The 24241-nt window shown below is 42.3% G+C and overlaps 1 pseudogene; it reads right to left on the reverse strand.

The window, feature by feature from the left end:
- Positions 1–5539: 5539 nt before the first annotated feature.
- Positions 5540–22856, reverse strand: LOC140720165 (uncharacterized; annotated as a pseudogene).
- Positions 22857–24241: the final 1385 nt, after the last annotated feature.

Genomic DNA, 24241 nt, shown 5'->3' on the forward strand with positions numbered 1-24241 from the left:
CCGTTTATTTGCTCGAACTCAGCCGGCGAGAAAGGACTCGGAGCCGATCATCAGGAAGACTGAGTATCTCTCTCTCTCTCTCTCCCCGGCAGCTCGCAACGAGCTTTCTGTCTAACACTCAGAAACATGACAATTTATAGAACTGGCGGAACAAAGAACAGTCGGTTCCATGGATATTCCCACCAAATCAGTTACAGCAAAACTTAATTAATTAGATAAGAGTGTACACTAAATCACAGGCTTTACTTACAGACAAATTCTAGCTTCATCAGTAAATCTTCAACAGACAAAGGTGGGAACATAGATCAATGACGTCACATTGTGGGGCATGATGTAGGCAACCTAGGGCTAAGGGTGAAACCTTCAACCAGGCCAGTCCAGTTTCTGGTGTAAGTTTGGCCAGCTGATCATTCACGGTACTATTGGCTGGTTCCACTATGCTGGCTGCTTTCGGAAGGCAGGTGCAGTGGAACTGCTGTTTTAGAGCAAGTTCTTTACAGACTTCCTCATTGATTTTGGCTACAAAATGTGGCCCATTGACCGAGTTTATCATTTCTGGAAGTCCACAGCGAGGAATTATTTATTTTAGAAATATTTTCACAACAGTCATAGTGGTATTATTAGTTGTAGGAACAGCTTCAATTCATCTGTTAAATCCATCTACTGTCACTAAGCAATACTCATAACAATATACTCTAGGAAATTCTATAAAACCAAGCTGTAAACAAGAAAAAAGGCCCGCCAGACAAGGGGGTAGTTCCGGAAACAAAAGGCACTTTCTTCCCAGCATTCATTCTTTTAGAAATTAAACATTCTTTGGCTCGCTTTTCAAGTCAAGTCAAGTCACTTTTATTGTCATTTCGACCATAACTGCTAGTACAGTGCATAGTTAAAATGAGCAACGTTTTTCAGGACCACGGTGTTACATCACACAGTACAAAAACTAGACTGAACTATGTAAAAAACAACACAGGGAAAGCTACACTAGACTACAGACCTACACAGGACTGCATAAAGTGCACAAAAACAGTGCAGGCATTACAATAAATAATAAACAGGACAATAGGGCAAGGTGTCAGTCCAGGCTTCGGGTATTGTGGAGCCTGATGGCTTGGAGGAAGAAACTGCTACATCGTCAGGTCGTGAGAGCCCGAATGCTTCGGAGCCTTTTCCCAGACGGCAGGAGGGAGAAGAGTTTGTATGAGGGGTCCTTCATAATGTTGTTTCCTTTGCGGATGCAGCGTGTAGTGTAAATATCGGTGAATGCGGGAAGAGAGACCCCGATGATCCTCTCAGCTGATCTCACTATCCGCTGCAGGGTCTTGCGATCCGAGATGGTGCAATTTCCGAACCAGGCAGTGATGCAGTTGCTCAGGATGCTTTCAATACAACCCCTGTAGAATGTGTTGAGGATGGGGGTGGGAGACGGACTTTACTCAGCCTTCGCAGAAAGTAGAGACGTTGCCAGGCTTCTTTGCTATGGAGCCGGTGTTGAGGGATCCGGTGAGATTCTCCGTCAGGTGAACACCAAGAAATTTGGTGCTCTTTACGATCTCTACCGAGGAGCCGTCGATGTTCAGCGGAGAGTGGTCGCTCTGTGCCCTCCTGAAGTCAATAACCATCTCTTTTGTTTTTGTTCACATTCAGAGACAGGTTGTTGGCTCTGCACCAGTCCGTTAGCTGCTGCACCTCCTCTCTGTAAGCTGACTCGTTGTTCTTGCTGATGAGACCCACCACGATGGTGTCATCGGCGAACTTGATGATATGGTTTGAGCTGTGTGTTGCAGCACAGTCGTGGGTCAGCAGAGTGAACAGCAGTGGAATGAGCACGCAACCCTGGGGGACCCTCGTGCTCAGTGTGATGGCGTTGGAGATGCTGTTCCCGATCCGGACTGACTGAGGTCTCCCAGTCAGGAAGTCTAGGATCCAGTTGCAGAGGGAGGTGGTCAGGCCCAGTAGGCTCAGCTTTCCAATCAGTTTCTGAGGGATGATCGTGTTGAATGCTGAACTGATGTCTATGAACAGCAGTTGAACGCATGTGTATTTTTTGTCCAGGTGGGTTAGGGCCAGGTGGAGGGAGGTAGCAATGGCAGCATCTGTTGAGCGGTTGGGACGGCACGCAAACTGCAGGGGGTCCAGTGAGGGGGGCAGCAGGGTCTTGATGTGCCTCATGACGAGCCTCTCGAAACACTTCATGATGATGGATGTGAGTGCAACGGGACGGTAGTCATTCAGGCAGGACACTGAAGACTTCTTCGGCACGGGGACGATGGTGGCGGCCTTGAAGCACGTTGGAACGGTGGCGCTGCTCAGGGAGATGTGGAAGATGTCAGTGAGAACATCTGCTAGCTGGTCTGCAGGTGATGTTGTCCTGTAATTGGTGATGTCCTGGATGCCCTTCCACATGCGCCTCGTGTCGCCGCTGTCCTGGAAGTGGCTGTGGATTAGCTGGGCGTGTGCACGCTTTGCAGCTGCTTTCTGGAAATCAGGGTGCCAGCAAGATTGTAATAATGTATTAACCATTCAACCATTCCCTCCTTGCCCAGGCGTGTACAATTATGTACATAATCTATCAAAATAGGTAAGAACACAGACCTGACCTGCAGAGGTCACCCATACATTGTTCTGAGGTTTAAGGTGGCAAACCATGTGGGACCATAGTTCGCGCTCTCCTTTAGGGTCGTCCTCCTGAAACGTACGTATCTCCCCCATGTCTGGCATCCCCGTCCTTACATTTTGTCTAATAGGAGCTTGCTGGGTTCCCGAGGTGTCTAAAAGTGTGGGATTCGAGGCTGTCTGTCTAGCTGCTGCATCAGCCCTGGCATTACCAATAGATATCTCATCAGATTCCCCAGTATGGGCTGCACATTCCATAATAGCCAAAACTCGAGGTAGCTGTAGAGTGCTGAGTAAGTTGTCTGCATAAGCTCCGTAGTCTGTGCATAACGGGAGTCTGTGTAAAAGTTCTCACTTAAATCTGTTGCTAGGATACAGGCACGAGTCAGAGTGAGCAGCTCAGCCTTCTGGGAAAGAGGCCTACGTCACTGTCTGTCATTATCACATAGCCAGAACATCGTTTCCTCACTGGATTACCGGAGACCTTCCATCCTCATAAAACGTTGCCTCGGGCTTGAGGGGGTAATGCGGAAGGGCTTTGGAGAGTCTGTCCTTCTTTTACGGTGATCCAAACAGTGGGAGGGGGGGTGAACTTGGTGCGGCCGACTTCATGGCCTGAAATTGTCCGGAGATGTGGTACAACATCTTGGGTTTGGTCAATATTAAAAGAGTGTCTCACCAGATGTCCCGTCTTCACCTTCAACTCCTTCCAGTATCGGAGTTGGTCCGCAGCCAAGTCCGGCCAGTCTCCCTTGGTGCTAAAGGCTTGTTTCATCAGGGCATAGGCAAGAAACCCACGCTCTTTAGCTTGAACCCAGGGGCAAACCCTAATGGTGGTATGGGGAAGCACCAATCCTGTCTGTCACCAAAGGAAACCTGAAACTTCGGCCAGTAATGCACTGCCCTCTTTTCCTTTAGCCTCTCCAGTCACGGTGACTTTGAACTTCTGTCCCTCGAGGGGGGCATAATATCGGCTTTCCTCAGTTGAGCACCACGTAGGGGTCAAATGAGGGTCTGCCTCCGGCAGAGAGGGTTCAGACGAAGTGGAGTCCAGATTCAGTGCCCACCACTGGAGGGGGATTCGGTAACTGGGGAAGCTGTCGGTTGTTCGCTAGTCCGTGTATAGAATCTCCACTTGCAATGGACAGAGCAAGTCTCACTCTGCTAGATTACACCCCAGACTGGTGGTGGCTGTAAATGAAACCTCACACTGGGTCCCCCTGGAATTCCATGTGCGTTCCGTGCCATTATTAGAGGTTTGGTCTCCTGCGAGAGTGCGTAGCGGGCCACAACTCTCTCCGATAATCTGGTCCCAATTCCCCAGGGTTACGTTTGGATTCAAGTACTTTAGTGATGTTTACAGGTTGTTGGAGAGCCCTCTCCAAGGCTTGAATAATCTGGTCTGTCTGTTCATTCTCATCATGGATTCCCACCTGTAACTCTTGATAGGTTTGGTATCTTAATTCTGCCTTCCATTCCCGCCCCTCATCAGCTGAGAGAATCATGCAGCAGAGACCGAATGAACCTTGCGGGGTCACATTATACATTTGTATAGTACTGCGGACATACCGAGCAATCTGTGCTGGGTTTTCTTTTCTATCTGGGGCCGGATTCATGATCACTATCATTTCTTGAGGCTTCCAGGGTGCGTACACAGGAATCACTGAGAGCTGTCCCTCCTCCGCTGCTCATGGATTAGGCAGCATTCGGGTGGGCAATTGTCTCTGTGGAGCCATTAACTCTGGGGTTTTAGTGGATTCTCCCCTCCCTGTCTCGTAATAATCCTCGGTATTCCCTTTATGGATCTGAGGATATAGAGAGCCTCCCCTTCCCCGCTGCCGCTGTTTTACCCGAGTGGCCACCGTATCTGAGTACTGGGAGGATTGGGGTTCGGGAGCACTGGGTGCACTCGGCCCTGGTAAGGTGGGGGGAGTACGGTGGGTGCCCACTCCTCATCACGGTCACCGTCCTCAAACAGGGTCGGTATCCCAGACATGGGTTCGGGATCCCTTGTTTCCCTGTCAGTTCGAACTTTAGACTGACGTTCCTGCCCTTCTCTCCTATCTAGGCCGGCCTTGGTTTGCTGACGTTGTTTTTCCTGCTCTCGCTTTCGGCGCCCATTCACCCATTCACACTCTGCCTTTAGCGTCTTCTGCAGTACGTACCTCTCTCCCTTTGTCACACGCATTATCCCTCCAACTTGCTCATCATGTACTGTTCCACTTTGCATCGGCCTTATCCTTCCATTGCCAACAATTTCCACTTCTTCCCACAGTTCATCTTCCATATCAAATTTACTGCTTGTTCTCAAGAGGTGATATCGCAGGCTCCCGCTCAGTGGCCACATTCCCCCCCCCCCCAATCTTTTTATTCAGCGCTGCGGTCAACATTCACAAATCTTTTTCCTTGTCTGGAAAACTCTCACACACATTATATAGGGCTGCTCTCGGCCCACTCGTATCACTCGACTCCATGCCCTCTAAGTAATTTACCCGGCACAGAGCCTCCTGCTCGATTAACAATCAGATAAATTTACCCAGCAGGCACCACCTGCTGAGTTGATAAATTTACCCAGCACGTCTGTCTCCTGCCCAGTTACTAAAATTTACCTGGTACCTTCTTCTGCTCAGTTAATATATTTACCAGGATCCGACTCCTACTCAATTAATAAAATTTGCCTAGCTTCTACAAGTCTTCCGACAGATACTTTCCCGATCCTGTCAAGGTATGCAAGCAGCCCTCGGCGAGGAACCGTACCTCCAAAGGAACTACCGGAGAGCGACAAAAGATGAAATACCCGTTGGGCGCCCGGTCGGTCTCCGCAGTCCCTGGAGTGGTCCGGCCGCTTACTCAGTCTGTCTGCTTCGCACTCTCTGTATTGGGATCCTGTTCGTGACGCCCAATGTTAAACTCGGGAGACCAGTTTCCTCTCGGCACCACAGTTTATTGGATTCTCTTGCAAGAGTTTGAGAGCCAGTTATCAAAGGGAAGGCATGTCAGTGCTGCCAACCATCTGACAAGTGGACTCTCTCAGTCAGGTTACAGCAGTATATTCATACACAGTAAGTCCCATACATCACTGTTGCAAGCTGCTATTAGAACTGGTACACCCACCAAGTCTGTTGGTGCAAAACTTAATGTCTTAGGTAACAGAGTGCACTAACTCAAGGTTTGAATATAGATGGATATACAGTCCAGTCCTTATCAGCTATTCCCTTTGCAAGGTCCTGACTTCATTCCAGACAGATGTTCATTGCTGTCCTTATCGATGAGTCCTTACTCAAACATGGGTACAATATATATTATTAAATTCTCAATGTCCCTCTGACAATTAAAAGGAAACCAGTATAAGCCGTTTACTTTCTTAACTGCTGAAGACAGAGTTTACTTTAGTTCAAAAATTCCTGTTCAGTCCCAATTATTCTTTTAGCTAGAGGTTACTTGGGTTCAAAATGATTTTTTATATATCCGCATTTCCTCAGAATGGTTTCTCCCCAGTGTGAATTTGCTGATGTCTCGAGAGCTGAGATGAACGACTGAATCCTTTCCCACATTCAGAGCAGGTGAACGGCCTCTCCCCAGTGTGAACAAGCTGATGTTCTTTCAGCTGAGCTGAATCGGTGAATCCCTTCCCACATTCTGAGCAGATGAATGGCTTCTCCCCAGTGTGAATTCGCTGGTGTCTCAAGAGCTGAGAAGAACGACTGAATCCTTTCCCACATTCTGAGCAGATGAATGGCCTCTCGCCAGTGTGAACTCGCTGATGTAACTTCAGTTGAGATGACTGAGTGAATCCCTTCCCACATTCAGAGCAGACGAACGGCTTCTCCCCAGTGTGGATTCGCCGATGCTCCTTCAGTTGAGATGACTGGGTGAATCCTTTCCCACATTCAGAGCATGTGAATGGTTTCTCCTCACTGTGATCTAACTGGTGCGTTAATAGACTAAAACGCCGAGTGAATCCTTTCCCACAGTCTGAGCAGGTGAACGGCCTCTCCACAGTGTGAACAAACTGATGTTCTTTCAGATGAACTGAATCGGTGAATCCCTTCCCACATTCTGAGCAGATGAATGGTTTCTCCCCAGTGTGAATTTGCTGGTGTCTCAGGAGTTGAGATGAACGAATGAATCCTTTCCCACATTCTGAGCAGCTGAACGGCCTCTCACCAGTGTGAACTCGCTGATGTACCTTCAGTTCAGATCACTGAGCAAATCCCTTCCCACATTCAGAGCATATGAATGGCTTCTCTCCAGTGTGGACTCTCTGATGTAACTTCAGTTGAGATGACTGGGCGAATCGTTTCCCACATTCAGAGCAGGTGAATGGCTTCTCTCCAGTGTGAACTCGCTGATGTGACTTCAGTTCAGAAGACTGAGCGAATCCTTTCCCACATTCAGAGCAGGTGAATGGCTTCTCCCCAGTGTGGACTCGCTGATGTCTCTGTAGGTTGGACGAGTGAGTGAATCCCTTCCCACAGTCTGAGCAGGTGAACGGCATCTCCCGAGTGTGAACTCGCTGATGTAACTTCAGTACAGATGACCGAACGAATCTTTTCCCACATTCTGAGCAAGCGAACGGCTTCTCCCCAGTGTGGACTCGCTGATGGGACTTCAGTTCAGATGACTGAGCAAATACCTTCCCACATTCAGAGCAGATAAATGGCTTCTCCCCAGTGTGAACTCGCTGGTGTCTGTGTAGGTTGGACGAGTGAGTGAATCTCTTCCCACAGTCTGAGCAGGTGAATGGCCTCTTCTCGGTGTGAACTCGCTGCTGTTCATTCAGTTGAGATGATTGAGTGAACCGTTCCCCTATTCAGAGCAGGTGAATGGCTTCTCCCCGGTGTGAACTGATTGGTGTCACTGTGGTCTGGTTGAGCGTGTGAATGTCTTCCCACCATCCGAGCAGGTCAATGTCCTCTCACTGGTGAACTTTAGGATATACCTTCAGCATCGACAATGGAACGAATTGCTTCCCACAGTCAGAACAGGTGGAGCATCTCACTAAGGTGTGAACTTGCTGATGTATCTTCAGACTGGATGACTGAGTAGTTCCCCTCCCTCACACAGAGCAGGTGAATGGCCTCTCCCCACTGTGAACTCACTGGCGTGTCTGTGGGTAGGCTGTGAGTGAATCCCTTCCCACGCTGAGAGAAGGAGAATGATATCTCACTGCGATCAATTCTCTGTCAATTCAGAAAGTCAGATGTTTGAATCCCTTGTACAATCAAAGCAGCTGAAGAACTGATCTCCAGTGAACAAATGCTGATGTGTTCTCAGCACCCCGGTTCCAGTGGATTTCATTGAGTTACAACAGAAAACTTCATTTCAGTGACAGAACACATTACCAGCTGGTATGAGATAATTCTTCATCTCCGTGGATCAACAACAGATGTGTTGGTGTCGCAAAGAAAATATTTGGTCACTCCTTAAATATCCAGAGTCAGCAAAACTGATGTGTTGTTGTGTTTGAGATTCCCGTGCACAAGTGTTCTGTCATTTCAAACCTGTAAAAATATTTGCAAAAGACATCAATGGGTGAAGGACAGTATTTCAGGAGAGATTATAGTCTGTGGTAAGAACATAAGAAATAGGAGCAGGAGTCGGCCATCTGGCTCGTCGAGTCTGCTCCACCATTTAATAAGATCATGGCTGATCTGGCAATGGACATCTCCACCTACCTGCCTTTTCCCCATAACCCTTAATTCCCCTACTATGCCAAAATCTATTCAACCTGGTCTTAAATATATTCACTGAGGTAGTCTCCACTCCTTCATTGAGCAGAGAAATCCACAGATTCACCACCCTCTGGGAAAAACAGTTCCTCCTCATTTCCATCCCAATTTCCCCCAAATCTTGAGGCGACGTCCTCTAGTTCTAGCCTCATCCACCAGTGGAAACAACTTTCCTACCTCTATTTTATCTATTCTTTTCATAATTTTACACGTTTCTATATGTTCTCCTCTGAATGAGAGCTCTGGCATCACAATTTTACCAATTTCAACTCAAGTTGGGGGTACTCATCTTGAGATATACCCCAGGCTACCGTGGGAAGTGAGGGAGGAAAATGCTGGACGTCTGGTGATGATCTTTGCACCATCAGTAGGGAGGGGAAAAGTACCAGAGGATGAGGAGACATTGTTCTCTTTTCAGGTAAGCCAGATAAGCCAGGAAATTACAGACCAGTGGTTCTTACTTCAGAGGAGGGCAAGCTGTTGGAGAAGCTCCTGAGAGGCAGCATTTCTGAGCATTTGGAGAAGCATCATCTGATGTGGGATAGTCAGCGTGGCTCTGTCTAGGGCAGATCGTGCCTTACGAACCCGATTGATTTCTTTGAGGATGTAACAAAACACACTGATGAAGGTAGAGCATTGGATGTAGTGTACATGGCTTTCAGTAAGACTTTTGATAAGATTCCTCATGCGAGGCTCATTCAGAAAGTAATGACGCAAGGATCCAAGTAGACCTTGCTTTGTGGATCCAGAACTGGCTTGCCCACAGAAGCCAAAAGGTGGCTGTAGATGGTTCCGTATTCTGCATGGAGGACGGTGACCAGTGGTGTTCCACAGGGATGTGTTCTGAGACTCCTTCTCTTTGTGATCTTTATAAATGATCTTGATGAGGAAGTAGAAGGGTGAGTCAGTAAGTTTGCTGATGACACAAAAGCTGAGGGTGTTGTGAATAGTCTGGACAGTTCTCCAGAGGTTGCAGCAGGACATCGATAGGATGCAGAACTGGCAGATGGAGTTCAGCCCAGACAAGTGTGCCGTGGTTTATTTCGGTACATCAGATTTGAAGACAGAATGCAATATTATGTTAGGACTCTTGGCAGTGTGGAGGATCAGTGAGATCCTGCAGTCCATGTCAATTCTACACTTAAAGCTGCAGCGTTGATTGACATTGTTGTTAAGAAGGCCTTCATCAACCATGGAACTGAGTTCATGAGTGGTGAGGTAATGTTGCAGCTATATAAAACCTGATTTATACCCCACTTAGAGTATTCTATTACCTCATTACAGGAAGGATGTGGATACTATAGAAAGAGTGCAGAGGAGATTTATAAGGATGTTGCATGGATTGGAGAACATGCCTTATGAGAATAGGTTGACGTCTCAAGATGGCGCTCATGGAGTAAACCACTTCTAGGCTTTGCTCCAAACCTTTTACGTCTTTTTAACCTACAAACACCCCTTCAAGGATCTTCTTATACTTATTCTAAAGGGGTCTAAACATACAGAATTTTTCTTTTTAACTATTTGAATTATTCTCAACTTGCTGAAATGTCTAGAGCAAAAGAATCGAAACAGACGAAAGAACCGATAACTTTAGAAACAATTGTGAAGCTTATAGAAGACAAATTTGAAGAACTGGAGAGAAAAATAACCGTAAAGCTTTTTCGGTTTGATGAGCATTTGAAGCTGGTTGAACAAAAGCTCCAGACACTTACACTGGAATCACAAAAACAACAAGTAAGTATTTTGGCTCTTGAAGAAGCCGCTCGCAAGAAAGATCGTATAATTGAAAAAATACAAGAGCAAACTTCGACTTCTCAACAGATGGATCGTTATAAAGTTAAAATTACTGATTTGGAAAATCGCTCTCGAAGGCAAAATCTTCGGTTAATTGGGATTCCGGAAAAATTTGAGAGCGGTGATCTTACCGTTTTCTTCTCTAAATTTCTAATGGATGTCTTGGGTCCAAAGGTACTGGACTCTCTCCCGGTAATCGATCGGGCACACCGTGTCTCCCGTTTTCGGTCTGATTCAAGTTTGAAACCACGACGTGTAATTCTCCGGATCCATTACCCTCATACCAAAGAACGTTTGATTTGGGCGGCTCGGAAAAAGGGTATGATCAGCTATCAAGAGTTTAAATTTCGCATTCTGAAAGATTATAGCCCTGAAGTCTTAAGGGCAAGAATGGCTTTTAGATCGGTTATGTCGAAATTTCACCAGAAAGGCTGCAAGCAAGTGCTGTTATTTCCAGCACACTTGAGAGTCACTCTTGAGGACGGAACTTTTCGGCTGTTTAAATCTCCAGCGGATGCTCAAAGTTTCCTGGAACAATGACATTCTATCGGGCTGACTAATGTAATTTAGCCTATAGATTTGGATCTGTTACAGAATGATGTTTGGTTTTTTTTTGGGTATGGCTTACATGTATTTCTTATATACGGTTAAAGCTCTTTTTGCTGGGTTTATTTTGACTTTATTATTTTTCCATATTATTAATCTATTAGCGTTGAAAATAACTTATTAGGGTTTTTTTTTTCCTTTTTACTTTTCTTTTTAAGCTGATATACGCATTTTTATACTCTTAACATTTAAATATTAAGATTTTTTAAAAAATAAAATGTTGTTTCTTCTTCCCGACAGACTTTAGTGCTTGGAATGTCATATCTGTTTTGATGTGTCTGAAAGTTTTAAACTTTCATTTAAAATACCAATCCAGTATTAGTTATTTATGGGTTTTATCGTTTTAATTCTTTTTTAACCCTTTTGGTTATATACATTTATAATACTAATTTTATGTTTTAACTTTTGTTACACCAACCCTCTCTTATAATGTGGGTTGTTTGTAGTTTTTTTTAAACTTTGTTGTGTCTGAGTTGCCGTCTTGAGACACGGGGGTAATTTTAGTATTAGATTGCTTGCTTGCCTCTTTTTGGCTTTTTTCCTGGGGTTTTGAGGGTGGAGGGAGGGGGATTTTTCTTTTTTCTTTTCTTTTTGCTTGCTTTCTGCTTAGTTTTATTTCATGGGCTTATATGAAACTACAAAAATGGTCGCAGTGTCGTGACTTCCGGTTTCTCTTTGAACTTACTTCCTTCTTCCGGGTTCATGAGCTCACTTCTTTTTCAAACTTATGTGTTAACTGTAATAAATATTGTCAATATGGATAGGACTATTAACTTTGTTTCTTGGAATACTAATGGTTTAAGTCATCCGATCAAATGGAAAAAAACAGTCAAAACTTCTTTTATACATCATGAAACAATTTCAGATCCGCAAGGTAGATTTTTGCTTATTACTGGTCTACTTTTTAATCAAAAAGTTGTTTTAGTTAATGTTTATGCTCCAAATACTGATTGTCTTGAATTTTTTAAATGTTTATTTACATCCTTTCCTAATTTAAATCAATATAGATTGACAATGGGTGGGGATTTTAACTGTTGTTTAAACCCTTTGATGGATAGATCCAAGCCCACCCAAACTCTTCCGAATAAATCGGCTTCTCTCATTAACTCTTTTATGATTGACTCAGCTATTTGTGAAATTTGGTGTCTTTTACACCCTAATGACAAAGAGTTTTCATACTTTTCCCATGTTTACCATAATTACTCAAGAATTGATTACTTTTTCATTGATCACCATTTACTTACAGATGTTATGGATTGTAAATATGACTCTATTACCATATCTGATCATGCACCTTTGAAGTTATCTATTAAGATGACGGATTCATATATTAATACTAAAGGTTGGAGGTTTAATCCTGTTTTATTGCAGGATTCTGACTTTGTCAACTTTATTAAACAGCAAATTGATTTGTTTTTCTCAACAAATTCTGCAGCAGAGATCTCTAGTGGAACTTTGTGGGATACTTTTAAGGCATATATTCATGGACAGATTATTTCATATTCTGCTGGAGTTAGGAAACGAACTAATTCTAAAATATTAACACTAGTTGATAAAATCAAAGCAATTGACAAGATTTATTCAATGACCCCTAGCAAAGAACTTTATAAAGAAAGAGTGGAACTTCAAATGGAGCATAGCTTACTATTATGCTCCTCGATTGAAAGTCAGTTAATTAAATCAAAAGCCCAATTCTATATATATGGAGATAAGTCTGGTAAATTACTAGCTAACCAATTGAAAATTGCTTCGGATAAACGACAGATTACTAGGATTCATAAACAAGATGGTACTTTGACGAGCGATCACAAAGAGAAAAATAAAGCCTTTCAAGATTTTTATAATCCCTTATATCAATCAGAATGTACTAAGGACTCTTCTATAATAAATGAATTTTTAAGGAAATTGAATATTCCAAAAGTAACTGTTGAGGATAGTGTATTTTTGGATACACCTATTACGGAGTCTGAAATAGAAAAGGCTATTTTTTCAATGAATTCGGGTAAAGCTTCTGGTCCAGATGGTTTTTCTACAGAATTTTTAAAATCTTTTTCTTCCATACTTTCTCCTTGGCTTTGTAAAATTTTTAAAGATGCATTAAGTATAGGCAAACTACCACAAACTTTTGATGAAGCTTCTATTTCTTTAATTCTTAAAAAAGATAAAGACCCTACTGAATGCGCATCCTATCGGCCTATATCCTTGTTGAATACGGATTTTAAGATTTTTAGTAAAATTTGGGCTATTAGATTAGAAAATATATTACCTTGAATTATTTCTGAAGATCAGACTGGATTTATTAAAAATCGCTATTCATCTTTTAATATTAGAAAATTAATTAATATTATTTATACCTCTTCATCTAAAATACCAGAATGTGTCATTTCTTTAGATGCCGAAAAAGCATTTGATAGAGTCGAATGGCCAAATTTGTTTAATACAATGCAACATTTTAATTTTAGTTCAAAATTTATATCATGGATTAAATTAATATACCATAAACCCTTAGCTTTGGTTTTTACCAATAATCAAAGATCCCCTTTTTTTCAGCTATTTCGTGGTACAAGGCAAGGTTGTCCTTTAAGTCCTTTATTATTTGACATTGCTTTAGAACCCTTGGCTATACCTATTCGTGAATCACCCAATATTTTCGGCATTACCCGTGGGGAGATGACGTATAAGGTATCATTATATGCGGATGACTTGTTATTATATATATATGACCCTGAAAGATCTATTCCTGCTATTTCTTCTTTGCTCGCTCAATTTAGTAACTTTTCTGGTTATAAATTGAATTTTAATAAGAGTGAACTATTTCCATTAAGTATGCATGTTCCAATTTATAATCATGTACCATATAGAATTGTTACAGATTATTTTACTTATTTAGGTATTAAAATTACTAAAAAACATAAAGATTTATTTAAAATTAATTTTCTACCTTTAATCGATCAAATTAAGCAACTTGCTAATAGGTGGTCTCCTCTATGTTTGTCTTTGGTAGGCAGAGTTAATGCCATTAAGATGATGATACTAACTAAATTTTTATATTTATTTCAAGCATTACCAATTTTTATTCCTAAATCTTTTTTTGATATGGTTGACTCTAAAATATTTGTGACAGAACAAAAATCCTAGACTAGGCAAAAAATATTTACAGAAGCCTAAGAAGGAGGGCGGCTTGGCTCTACCAAACTTAAGATTTTACTATTGGGCAGTTAATATACGGTATTTAATATTCTGGATACCAGAATCGAGTACAGCTGCTTGCCCACAATGGGTAAATTTGGAATGTAAATCTGTGCAAGATTTTTCACTGATCTCAATCTTAGGATCTTCACTTCCTTCTTCGTTATTCAAAATGAATAAACAGATAACTAATCCCATAGTCAAGTATACATTACGAATTTGGTTTCAATTTCGTAAATTTCTTGGCTTGAATAAGTTTATGCTGTCATGTCCTATAACATCTAACTACTTCTTTCGACCTTCATCTATAGATCAAGCTTTTCTTTTATGGAAAACAAAAGGTATAACATGTTTTCGTGATCTGTTTTTGGATGATAACATTATGTCCTTTGAACAGCTATCTAATAAATATAATTTACCTAAAACCCATTTTTTTAGACATTTGCAAGTCAGAAATTTTCTGTATAATGAATTAAAGTCTTTTTCGAAAGAATGTCCATTGAACATTACAGAAAGAATTTTAGCCCTCAATCCTTGTCAAAAGGGTTTAGTAGCTATCATTTATAATATGATTATGAGTGTACAGCCAGATGTATCAAAAAAATTAAGAAGGAATGGCAAGAGGAATTGCATTGTCTTATATCTACTGAGCAATGGGAAAAAATTTTATCATTGGTAAATTCGTCCTCTATTTGTGCTAAACATGCCCTAATACAATTTAAGGTTGTACATAGAGCTCACATGTCTAAAGATAAACTTGCTCGATTTTATTCTTATGTTAATTCAACCTGTGACAGATGTCATTCTGATGTTGCTTCATTGACTCATATGTTTTGGTCTTGTCCTTGTTTACATAATTATTGGAAAGATATTTTTAATATTATTTCAAGAGTTTTAAATATCAATTTCCAACCGCATCCTTTTACTGCAATTTTTGGTTTACCAATGATAGATAATAATTGTCTATCCGCTTCATCTCAACGAATGATTGCATTTGTTACATTAATGGCTAGAAGATCTGTTTTACTGAATTGGAAAGAAATTAACCCTCCAACTGTATTTCAGTGGTTTTCTCAAACTACTTCTTGTTTGAGTTTAGAAAAAATTAGAAGCGTGGTTTTTGATTCTTAAGTTAAATTTGATGAAACTTGGAGACCATTTATTCAACATTTTCATATGAGTTAAATGGTCTGATCCTAAACCTTACTGTTATTATCCTTAATTATTTGGATGGAGGTTCGGAGTTATCGGCACTACTGTATGTACTTAACATTATGCAATTGCCCATGTTGGTTAGTTTTTTTTTAAGTTTTCTTTTAGTTTTTTGGGGTTTTTTTTTTCTCTTTTTCGATTCTTTTACATTAATACTATGAGTTTGGGAGGCCTTATATATTGATTATTACATATCTGATTGTCTATTTAAACTATTAATTATGTACTCTCAAACGTTTTGTATTCATATTTCACTTATGGTTTTCTTTAAATTAATAAGAAGATTTAAAAAGAAAGAAAGAGAATAGGTTGAGTGAACTTTAGAGTGACAGAGGATGAGAGGTGACCTGATAGATGTGTATAAGATGATGAGAGGCATTGATCATGTGGACAGTCAGAGGCTTTTTCCTGGGGCTGAATTGTGCCTTGTGCAGGAAGGCACAGAGTCGACTGTACTTCCTTAGAAGGTTGGCGTCATTCAATGTCTGCAGTGAGATGCTGAAGATGTTCTATAGGTCAGTTGTGGAGAGCGCCCTCTTCTTTGTGGTGGCGTGTTGGGAAGGCAGCATTAAGAAGAGGGACGCCTCACGTCTTAATAAGCTGGTAAGGAAGGCGGGCTCTGTCGTGGGCAAAGTACTGGAGAGTATAACATCAGTAGCTGAGCGAAGGGCGCTGAGTAGGTCAATTATGGAAAACCCTGAACATCCTCTACATAGCACCATCCAGAGACAGAGAAGCAGTTTCAGCGACAGGTTGCTATCGATGCAATGCTCCTCAGACAGGATGAAGAGGTCAATACTCCCCAATGCCATTAGGCTTTACAATTCAACCGCCAGGAGTAAGATATGTTAAAGTGCCGGGATTGATTGTATTTAATGTATTTAAGTAAACTACTTAAGAACTTTTTAAAAGCTATTATTAATGCTTTTGGAGAGAGTGATTTAGATGCATATCATATTTTTACTGAGTTAAGTATTGTATGTAATTAGTTTTGCTACAACAAGTGTATGGGACATTGGAAAAAATGTTGAATTTCCCCATGGGAATGAATAAAGTATCTATCTATCTATCTATCTAATTGGGAAACACAAGGGGCATTGTTTTAAGGTGCCTGGAAGTAGGGTCGATGGGGATGTCAGAGGTAGGTTTCCCACACAGAGAGTAGCAGGTGTATGGAATACACAGCCAGCAATGACAGTACAGGCAGATACCATACAGTCTTTTGAGAGACTCAGATAATTTCATGGAGCTTAGAATACACAGAGTGCAATGCAGTTGGGAAATATGAGGCAGTTTCTAGAATAGGTTACATGGACGGCACAACACTGTGGGCTGAAGGGCCTGTATTATATTGTAGATTTCTATGTTTCCATATGCACTCATCTTCTAACAAGGCACGGATCAGACATTCTGACTGACCATCAAATTATCTGACTATATCCCTGTCTTTATGAGAATGGGCTGTTTCTGACTTCAATCAACCTGTGACTTGGCTCAATTTGTTTCTCTCCTTTGGGATTATTTCAAGTTCTGGGCATGTTCCACAATACTACAAAGATCACTGGTTACTGCATGTACGATCCTGGAGATTTACTAATTACTTGGATCGCCCCCCCCCACCTGCTGATTGACAGTGATGAACCCATCGATGGCAATGCCAATGAATATATAGTGGAGGGCAGTGGTTATTCTCATTGGAGTGCGGTACCTTTGTGATCTGAAAGCCAGAAGTCACGTCATCGAGGTAAAGGTGTTTCATACCGTTATTAACCCAGAGAGAACTAAATCTGCCGGAAGGTTTTATTTCCATACAGCACTAATTGACATTTTCACTGACTGGAAGGTAAACTCTTCAACCGAGCTTAACTGGGAACTATATTTTCGTTCTGATTCATAATCCTCGGATTTACATAGTGGTGCTCAGCAATGTTTCGGACATACATCCGCTCGCACTTCCTTCGACTGTACGGAACAACACCGGCAATACCGCCCATGGCTGCCTCTTTACCCAGAAACCCTCACGAAGAGAAACCTCCCGGTGTTGTTGGGTTGGTTGTGGGCTGGGCTGAGAGTTTGAAAGGTGGTGGTGCATGTGTGAATGTGGTTTGGAACTTGTTGAGGGGAAGAGAGTGGGGAAGGAGCGGGAATTGCTGGGAGGGGGTTGCCTGGGTCTGGTAATGGCAGACAAGGTGAGAGGAGGGGCTGAGGGAAAGAGAGTGGAGAAGGAGCGGGATAGGGATTTGGGATCAGAGGTAGGCAGCTGGGGAGAAATGGATTATTGTGAAGGGAGAAATAAAGGGAATAAGGAGATAGGGGATGGATGAATGAAAACCGAGACAAAGGGAATAAAAGAATAAGAAATGACAGTGGAGAGAGGTCTGAAAGTGAGGACCATGAACAAGTTCAGAGAGGAGGTGTTGTCATAATTAGGTTTAATGAGAAGGCGCAAGGACACATGAAGAAAATTAACCCGTTTGTGCTAACAACAACTCTGGCAAATAAGATAGGGGAAATAGTATTTGCAAAAGTTCTTAATGATGGCAATCTATTGGTAAGATGTGCGAATGAGGAACAACTTAAGAAAGCACTCAAGCTAAAAAAGATAGGAAAATGCAAGATGGAATATACAGGGAGGGTGGGAGCATGAAATGGCGGTTGTAAAAGAGTGATCACGGGGTACCAATGAGTATAAACATGGAGGAGTTGAAGAGGAATATCAAAGGGGGGAAAGTAATTCATGTTCTAAGACTGAAAACAACAAAGGAGGGAATGAAAAAGGAAAGTGAAACAGTATTGATTGAATTTGAAGAAGAAAGATTGCCAAGAAAAGTTTTCCTGGGTTTCATGAGTTACCCAGTAAGGGTGTATGTGCCAAAGCCATTGAGGTGCTATAATTGTCAAAGGTTTGGACACATAGCTAAAAACTGTAAAAGGCAGAGGAGATGTGCTAGATGTGGGGATGATCATGAATATGGAAAGTGCGGAACAGGAGTGCAACCAAAATGCTGTAATTGTGGAGGAGCTCATAATGTGGCGTATAGTGGGAGTGAGGTTATGAGACGGGAGAATAAAATTCAAGAAATAAGAGTGAAAAGAAAGATCACTTATGCAGAAGCTGTAAGAATGTCAAGAGAACAGAGTAATGCTCCTAATGATCAGAGAGCAATAGGGATGCAAGAGATGCAGCGAAGAGTAAATGACAGGATTTATGTGGAAAAAAAAGCTGTAATAACATTCATTGCAGGAGTCATTATTAGTACGGCAGAGGTAAAGTCAAAAAGTGACAAAATTCAGCTGGTGGTCAAAGCAGCAGTAAACCATTTAGGGTTAGCAGGACTGACATGAGAAGAAGTGAGGGAGAACCTCACTAATCAGTCAAGCCAAGAAGTGTGATAGGTTGGTTAGTACTCATTATGGTGATTCTTTTACAATGGAATGCAAGGAGTTTACTGGCCAATGGCCAGGAATTTAAGGAATTTATTAAGGAAATGGTTGTAAAACCGGATGTAGTGGGTATTCAGGAAACTTGGTTGAAACCAGCTTTAGACTTTGTGGTATATGGGTATACAATGATAAGGAAAGATAGAAATCTAGGGGGAGGAGGAGGTTGTGCTATGTTAATCAAACAAGCTATACTGTACAGAGTACTGGAAAAAGGAGACAATCATAGTGGTGGAAATGTGGGAGAGAGGGGAGGGAGTGGTTATAATTAACTACTACAATCCATGTAAAAGGTTGGATTTGGACAGCCTACTAAGGATACAAGGACAAAATAGACATAAAGTAGTGTAGTGTTCAGATTTCAATGCTCACAGTACAATATGGGGGGATCTGATTACAGATTCAAATAGAACGGTAATTGAAGATTTGATGGAAGAAAGGGATTTGGTATGTATGAGTGATGGTAGAGGAACAAGGATAAACATAACAACAGGAATTGAGTCGGTATTAGAGATTATGTTAGTGTCTAATGTCTTGGCTGGCATCAGTAACTGGGGAGTTTGGACTGCTTCAACAGTAGGCAGTGATCACTACCCAGTTTTATGTTCAGTGGGTAAAAGAGTTGAAATAAGACCAGGTGGGGGAGTCCCAAAGTGGGTGTTTGGAAAAGCAGATTGGGGTAAGTTCCAGAAGTTAAGTGAAGAAGCATTGACAAAGATTGACATTTCTGGAGATATAGATGAATTAAACAGTCAGGTGACTTCAGCAATTATTATGGCAGCAGAAGGATCTATACCCAGGAGTAAAAATAGGATGAATAGAAAAATAGTGCCATGGTGGTCAGAGGAATGTTGTCAGGCTGTAAAAACCAGAAATAGAGCAATCAGGCTAGTTAAAAGAACCCATAATATGCAGCATTTGATTGAATATAAGAAGGCACAGGCAGTAGTGAAAAGAACTATAAGTCAAGCTAAAAAGGCAAGTTGGAGGAGTTTTTGCAACAAAATAGGAAGAACAATGCCTGTGGGAGAGGTATGGGGAATGATTAAGAGGATGGGGGGAGATAGAAGGGATTGGGAGTATCCAGTAATGATGTCTGAGGAGGAAACAGCAGTCTCCAGCAGGGATAAGGCTGAGATCATGGCCAAGTCATTTGTAAAGATACATAGTTCAGAAAATTTGTCTGAAGAAGGGAGAAGGAGAAGGGAAAGAACAATGAGTCAATACCCAGGTGTGTTAAACAGGAGGGAAGAAACATATGATATAATTGATGATCCATTTACTTTGGCAGAAATGGTGAGAGCAATAAAGAGATCGAGACCAGGGAAAGATCTAATATGCTACTTGATGCTAAAAAATCTAGGAGAAGGAGCGCTCTTGAAGTTACTGCATTTTTACAACAGAGTGTGGGAGGAGGGAAGATTACCAAGTGCATAGAAAGAAGCAGTAGTAATTCCAATAAGGAAACCTGGCAAGGATCCGTCAAAACCCACTAGCTACAGGCCAATAGCACTAACATCAAATATATGTAAGGTAATGGAAAGGATGATAACTGAAAGGTTATCATATGATCTTGAGAAGAGAGGAATGCTGGCAAGTTATCAGAGAGGTTTTCGGAAGGGAAGGAATTCCATGGACTCAGTGATAAGGTTAGAGACTGAAATAAGAAAGGCCCAGGCAAATAAAGAAGCAGTAGCCTATGAAAATTGAAAAAGCCTATGATATGATGTGGAAGGAAGGATTATTAATTAAACTGCACAAGATGGGGGTTGGGGGGAGAGTTTTTAATTGGATTAAATATTTTTTGTTTGGTAGGAAAATTCAAGTTCGGATTGGATCAGAATTATCAGAACAGTACATAGTGGGAAATGGCACACCTCAGGGTAGTGTGATTAGCCCCTTACTTTTCATCATTATGATCAATGATGTCTTCACAAAGGTACCAGTGGATATAGGTAGGTCACTGTTTGCGGATGATGGGGCCTTGTGGAAAAGAGGCAGGAACACGGAGCATATAATCAGGAAACTACAAGGAGCAATTGATGAAGTGGTAGAGTGGGGTTATGATTGGGGATGTAGATTTTCAGTGGAAAAAACTCAAACTGTATTTTTCACTAGGAAAATAATTGAAGTAGGGAAGAAGTTAAGGATGTATGGGATTGATTTAGAAAGGGTTGGATCATTTAAATTTCTGGGAGTTATATTTGATTCACGATTAACATGGGCAGACCATATCAGGAAAGTTGAGGAGAAATGTAAAAAAGTAATAAACGTGATGAGATGTTTGACTGGTAGGGAATGGGAGCAAGTTGTTCAGCATTAAAGAGAATGTATGTGGCTTTAGTAAGATCTGTGTTGGATTATAGAAGTGTAGCATATGGATCAGCAGCTAGGTCTCTTATAAGGAAACTGGATGTGATTCAGGCTCAGGTTTTGAGAGTGTGCAGTGGGGCTTTTAAAACATCACCAGTATCAGCCCTGCAGGTAGAAATGGGAACAATGCCTTTGGAATTAAGAAGGATGCAATTGATGGCAAACTACTGGGTTAATTTGCAGGGACACAATGACTCCCACCCTGCTAAAGGAGTGTTGCAGGAGTCCTGGGAAAATGGGAGGTTTCAGAGGGAAAACTTTAGTCGGGTAGGGAATGATATTGTTAGATCATGTGGAGTGTTTGATCTAAGGATAAGTCCTTCAGTAGTTTATCTGGTTGTAGCTCCATGGAAGCTGGTATGGCCTGACATAGACTGGCATTTGTTAGAGGTAAAAAGGAAAGGAAGTATAAAACTAATTTGGTAAGTGCATTTAACTGTTATGTGATGGAAATGTATAGTGATTATACTCAGGTCTATACAGATGGTGCTAAGGAACCTGAGACAGGAGTGACAAGGTTTGGGGTGGCAATACCAGCAAAAGCAATTGCAATCAGCAGAAGAGCATCTGATAAGTTAGCGGTGTGTACAGTGGAGATGATGGCAGTGTTGGTTGTGTTGCGTTGGGTGGAGAAAACTAAACTAGTCAAAGCGTTGATATGCTCAGATTCATCTTCAGTACTAGCAAGTTTAAGGTCTTCTCCCTCAAACAGCTGGCAAGATGTACTTCATGAAGTCCTTCAGTCAGTCACAAGAGTTGCAAATCAGGGAGGTCAGGTTAAATTTCTATGGGTTCCAGCTCACCTAGGGGTGAAGGGCAATGAAAGGGTGGATGAGTTGGCAAAGAGGGCAGTAAAGAAAGAAAATATAGAAATGCACATTAGTATTAGTAAAGCAGATGTTAAGTGTGTAATCTGGAGGAAAAAATAACCAAATGTGGCAAGAAAGATGGGACAGGGAGGGGAAAGGGAGGCATTTATATCAAATACAAAAAAGTGTTGCAGGTACTAGGGTAGGAAGTAGATACAGAATAGATGAAATTGTGTGGACTAGGTTAAGGCTAAGGGGAACTGTGCACTAAACCAAACACTGAAATTGATAGGGAAACACCAGACAGGACTGTGTGAGGAATGTCAGGAAGAGGAGTCAGTAGAGCATGTAGTTCTGAGTTGCAGGAAGTATGGGATACAGAGAGAGATGATGAGAATTAATCTAAGGGAACTGGGGGTGCAGGAATTCACATTGAAAGGGTTGCTGGGCATGGGTGAGAGAACACAGGTCAAGGTATTTTTAGCTTTCTTAAGGGGTACAGGGGTTTTTTATAGGATATGATGGATAAACAGAAATAGGGTACTAGGATGGGGAGGATAAATTGTAGGTTAGGTTATGTGTATGTGTCCGATTGGATGAAGGGATTTAGAATGTGAGTCCATCGCATACTCCGGAGCAGAAGGTGACGGTAATGCACCATTAAGCTGGGTGCCAACCGCTGTAAAACAAGAGAGGGAGGGGGAGAGAGGGGGGAGGGGAAGAGGGGGAGGGAGGGGGAGGGGGAGAGGGAGAGGGAGGGGGAGGGGGAGAGGGAGAGAGAGACCTCCCTGGCCGCATCGAAAGGCCCGAGAATGCGCATGCGCCGGTACGCAGGATCTAGGGCCGGGTACGGATCATGGGGCTGAGAGAGAGGGGGAGGACCAGGACCGCCGTGGGGTGCAGCACCAGTGTTGCTGGAAATCACAGTAATTGTCCTTCGGTCGCGTTTCAGACGCCGGTGAATTAGAACCCGCCCGGAACCCGCTCTTACCTTTGTCCGGTCGATTTCGGCCTCCGGGCTACTCGGCGCATGCGCGTTACTCGGGATTGGTGCCCCGACCACGCATGCGCAATGATTTATCATGGCGAGAATCTGCAGATACGGAAACCCAAAGCAACACAGACAAGATGCTGGAGGATCTCAGGGGGGCAGGCGGCGACTATGGAGAGGAGTGAACAGTCGGCGTTTCAGACCGAGACCCTTCTTCAGGACTGGAAAGGAAGGGAGGGAGTCAGATTGTGGGGCGACATGAGGTGATGGGTGAAAACGGGAAAGGGGGAGGCGTAAAGTCAAGAGCGGTGAAGTCGCTGAAAGAGATATAGGGCTGGAGAATAATAATAATAATAATAATAATAATAATAATAATAATAATAATAATAAATATACTTTATTGATCCCGAGTGGGAAATTCTTTCGTTACAGCAGCAATATTTAAAATCGCACTTAGCAGTGTGAAGACTTTACTAAAAATAGAGAATAATAACATACACAGTAATACTGTACCAATGTGCAATAACAATGTATGAAACAATATTGCAGAGACTATTGAACTATGATCTGTCGCAGAAAGATGTATTGAATTGACTTTATTTTTTTACATCCTTCACATACATGTGGAGTAAAACTGTTTACGTTATGCCTCCGTCTAAATGTGCAATGTGCAATCGTAGTATTTCATAGTAATTTATAATAAACAGAACAGTCAAGGTAACACAGAAATGCACTCAGATCAGCGTGAGTTAAGCAGTCTGATTCCTGGTGGAAGAAGCTGTCCCGGAGCCTGTTGATCGTGGATTTTCTGCTGCGGTAGCGTTGCCCCGATGGTAACAGCTGGAATAGATCATGATTACCGTGACTCAGGTGCCCCATGATCCTGTGGACCCTTTTTACACACCTGTCTCTAAAAATTTCCTGAATCATGGGAAGTTCACAACTGCGCTGGGCTGTCCGCACCACTCTCTGCAGAATCCTTCGATTAAGGGAGGTAAAGTTCCCATACCAGGCAGTGATGCAGCAAGTCAGGATGCTCTCAATTATGCTCCTGTAGAAAGATCTTTGGATTTGGGGGCCCATACCAAACTTCTTTAACGGTCTGAGGTGGAAGAGGTGCTGTTGTGCCTTTTTCACCGCACAGCTTGTGTGTACAGACCAGGTGAGATCCTCAGTGATGAGGATCCCGAGGAACGTAAAGCTGTTTACCCTCTCAACCCCAGATCCATTGTTGTCAATAGGGGTTAGCCCGTCTCCATTCCTCCTGTAATCCACAACAAGCTCCCTTGATTTTTCGACATTGAAGGAGAGGTTGTTTTCTCGACACCATTGTGTCAGAGAGATGACTTCTTCCTTGCAGGCCACCTCATTATTGTTTGAGATTGGGCCAATCAATGTGGTGCTGTCGGCAAATTTAATGAAGAGATTAGAGCTGTGGGTGGCCGGTTAGCAGATGGACTGTTGTATGTGGTTATTAC

This window comes from Hemitrygon akajei, unplaced genomic scaffold (assembly GCF_048418815.1).
Source record: "Hemitrygon akajei unplaced genomic scaffold, sHemAka1.3 Scf000037, whole genome shotgun sequence".
NCBI lineage: Eukaryota > Metazoa > Chordata > Chondrichthyes > Myliobatiformes > Dasyatidae > Hemitrygon > Hemitrygon akajei.